Source organism: Carex rostrata, chromosome 22, assembly GCF_964058835.1.
Source record: "Carex rostrata chromosome 22, lpCarRost1.2, whole genome shotgun sequence".
Lineage (NCBI taxonomy): Eukaryota > Viridiplantae > Streptophyta > Magnoliopsida > Poales > Cyperaceae > Carex > Carex rostrata.
This window is the reverse complement of record NC_135939.1, coordinates 8,593,755-8,598,097: the sequence shown is the minus strand read 5'-3', so window position 1 is coordinate 8,598,097 and position 4,343 is coordinate 8,593,755.

The following is a 4,343-nucleotide window of genomic DNA, read 5'->3' as shown; positions in this document are numbered from 1 at the left end:
ACACAAGGGAGCAACGAAGGAAGAAAGGGAGTTGAATTATTTACATGCATTTTGGACATTTTTCAAAATAGACCCTCCAATTTGTTCCATATTCAATAAAAGGTGAAATTTGTATATTTTCAATACTTCCCTCTACACATATATATCTCCATATCTATTCAATTCAATTTTAATATTTTTAAAATTTCACGGTGTTACATTTCTCCCCCACTTAAGAATATAGTTCAATCCTTTGAACTTAACCACGTACCTGAACCGTCGAATAGCTCAGGATATTGCTCGCGCATTTTCGACTCCAATTCCCACGTTGCTTCTTTTACCGAGTGCCGTCCCCATTGCACCAATACGAGTCCAATCGTTCGGTTCCTCAACCTTTGCTCTTTTCGGTCCAGAATTCGCATTGGTTCTTCTTTATACGCCAGATTCTCATCTACTCGCAGGTCAGAATGATCGATGCAATGAGATGGATCCTTTACATACTTCCGGAGCTGCGATATGTGAAACACTGGATGAACTCGGCTCAAAGCCGGAGGTAACGCAAGCTCATATGCCACTTGTCCCACTCGATTCTGAATTTGAAACGGACCGATATATCTCGGACTCAACTTGCCCGATACACCAAACCGATGTACTCCCCTGACTGGAGATACTCGGAGCCACACATGGTCACCCTCTTGGAATTCCAAATGCCGCCGGTGTACATCCGCGTACTTCTTTTGTCGATCTCGAGCGGACTTTAGTCGGCTCAAGATAACCTGTGTCTTTTCTGCAGCCTCTTGTATCATTTCTGGTCCTGTAGGCAAATAAGTGCCCGCGGAACCCCACCACAAGGGTGTCCGGCATGTCTCACCCGTAAGTGCCTCCAACGGTGGCATCCCAATACTCGAGTGGTAACTGTTGTTATAAGCGAATTCAACTAGGGGCAAATGATCTAACCAAGACCCTTGGAAGCTCAACGCACACGCTCGAAGCATGTCTTCCAGGGTTTGAATGGTCCTCTCTGACTGTCCATCTGTTTGCGGATGATGCGCGGTACTGAACCTCAGTTTTGTTCCCATAGCCTCTTGGAAACTCTTCCAAAAATGAGAGGTAAATCTCGTATCTCGATCCGATATGATCTCACGTGGGCAACCATGATACCTGAAGAAAAATTTCATAAATGTCTCCGCTAAGGCCCGACCCGAGGTATCAGGTCCAAGCGGAATGAAATGAGCCACCTTAGTCAGCGTATCCACAATCACCCATATGGTCTCATGTCGCCCTTTTGTCCTTGGAAAGCCACTTACGAAATCCATCGTAATTATCTCAAATTTACCTCTTTTCTTGTCCAACGGCTGGAGTAATCCGGCTGTCCTTCGTCTATCAGCCTTCACCTGCTGACAGACTTGGCATTTCTCGACGTATTTCCTCACGTCATTCTTCATGTTGGGCCACCAGAAGTATCGCATCAGATTCTGGTACATTTTCACTTCCCCGGGATGGATAGTGTATCCCGAATCATGCGCCTCCGATAGAACCAAGGTCTTCAACTCTACATCTTCAGGAATGCATATACGGTTGCCAAACCGCAAGATTCCTTCATCATCTATCCGGAATGGAGTCTCTCTGTCTGATGTCGCATGATCTCAGAATTTCTGACATTTCGGATCCTCATGTTGCGCTACCCGAATACGATCGTGTAATTCGGGTCTCACCTCAATAGCAGCAGAAATAATCGACATAGCTGCCGATGCACTCGTACCCGCTTCAGCTCCAAGCAAGCGAGTTGCTGTTGCCACAGCCAATTCACGAGAAGCGCCCACGTGCAAATTCATTCTCCGCATCTCCTCTATCAAGTGTGACTCTCTCGTAACCAGGGATGCCAGGTTCACCTGGTTCTTTCTACTCAGCGCATCCGCAACTACATTCGCCTTACCCGCATGATACTGAATGTCGAGGTCATAATCTTTCATTAGTTCGAGCCACCTCCTTTGCCTCAAATTCAGCTCCTTCTGAGTAAATATATACTTCAGACTCTTGTGATCGGTGAAAATCTGACACTTTGCACCATACAGATAATGTCGCCAGATTTTCAAAGCAAAGATCACCGCCGCCAACTCCATATCATGTGTCGGGTAATTCTGCTCATGTGGTCTCAGCTGACGAGACGCATAGGCAATCACATGCCCATCCTGCATCAAAACACATCCCAAACCCGAACGCGATGCATCGGTAAACACTGTATAGTCCTTCCCAACTACCGGCATTGCAAGAATCGGTGCTGACACTAACCGACTCTTCAACTCCTCGAAACTCTTCTCTTGAGACTCACCCCATTCAAACTTTACCCCTTTATGCAGCAGCTCGGTGAGAGGTCGAGCTAGTTGAGAGAACCCCATCACAAATCTCCGGTAATAACCGGCTAAACCGAGAAAGCTACGGATCTCGGTCACGGTAGTTGGTCTCTTCCACTCTGTCACGGCTCGAATCTTTTCAGGATCAACCGCCAATCCTTCACCTGAAACAATGTGGCCCAGAAATGCCACTTGGTTCATCCAGAACTCGCACTTAGAAAACTTCGCATACAGCTGGTGATCGCGTAGCCGCTGTAGCACCACTCTGAGATGAGCTGCATGCTCCTCATATGACCGGGAATAAACCAGGATATCGTCAATGAACACCACCACCGTAGTGTCCAACAGATCTCTGAACACTCGCTGCATGAGGTCCATAAAAGCCGCGGGTGCATTCGTCAGCCCAAATGGCATGACTAGATACTCGTAGTGCCCGTACCGAGTACGGAAAGCCGTCCTCTCCACATCACTCGGACATATCCGCAGCTGATGGTACCCCGTCCTCAGATCAATCTTGGAATAGACCGACGACCCTTGTAACTGATCAAAGAGATCGTCAATCCGTGGCAACGGATACTTGTTCTTCACTGTCACTTTATTCAACTCTCGGTAATCGATGCATAACCGCAGAGTTCCATCTTTCTTCCGCACAAACAATACTGGCGCGCCCCACGGGGACGTGCTTGGCCTTATCAGTCCTTTCTCCAACATTTCCACTAGACCGCGCTCCATTATCTGAAAACTTAATACGCTTCATATTACGTTTCACGACAATTTAAACTACCGTCCCATTCTACTTTTAATCCCCACTCGCGAATCCTATCAAGTCTGGTTATGGTTTGGTCTGGTTAGGGTTTGAAAAATGAACCAAACCTGTGCTCTGATACCAACTTATAACTGTCACACCCCGGAACTAGGGGTCGTGCAGTTACGCCGTGAATATATAGATGACTATACATTCACAAGGCAATTACGGTGTAAACCTAACATAATATCGGTTTACAACATCACCACTTCTCATTTAATTCGATTTAAAAATCATGTTTATACAAATACATTTATAGATTATGATAATATACTCAATAGTATATATAAATTCGTGCAATAACTATATAATTGAAAGATTAAACAATCCCAAATCAATTCCCATTTTATACCATTTCTTTTCCCCGATTTCAACTCGATCGATCCCCATATTTCCAAATCAATATAAACCATTCTCATTAACATTTTATACACAGTTTAAAACATAAAAAAAAATTCATATTAAATCACAGTAAACGTTTAATATACAATTAGGTTTACAAAACCACTCGACACGGTCCGATAACATGGTTATACACAAATACCATACCAAAACCCTATCGACATCAAAATGGACTCAATGTGAGGCATACCCTATCGCTATGCGGCTTAAACCTCACTGGTCGAGCACTCGAATCCCTTCTATTCGCGTTTACCTACAAACACATACAAAAGAATAAAGTTTCCCGAAGGGATAGGGGGTGAGAAAACTTGTCAACCGTTTTCTCAGTGCGGAATTTAGTCAGGGCTACTGGATTTGTAAGAAATCCATTACCGGAACTAAATAAACCCGCAACGAGTTTCAATTCAACAATTCGATAAAAGAAATGCATATGCAACAATATATAGAAGCAATTGAAATCCAACTCATATCACAATCAAATGAAATCGAAGAATTCATAGAATGGTTTGGTATAACAGATACAATTGCTAAGTCCGGTTACAATTGATAGATATCGACTATCCATCTCATTTGGCTTAACATTTCTCTGGTCTGGTTTATAGTCAAACATCCATATCAATTCGTCAATTTCCAATTTAGGATTGCATATCTCCCGATCATGCAACGGGTTGTCACTCTTCCAAAGAGAGACCAATAACAATCAATTATCCACAATTTCAATCCTCCTGCTATACTCTACCTTTTTGGTATCAGTTAACCTAGCTCTGCCTTTCTCCTTGGTTACCGATACCCTCCACAATTAG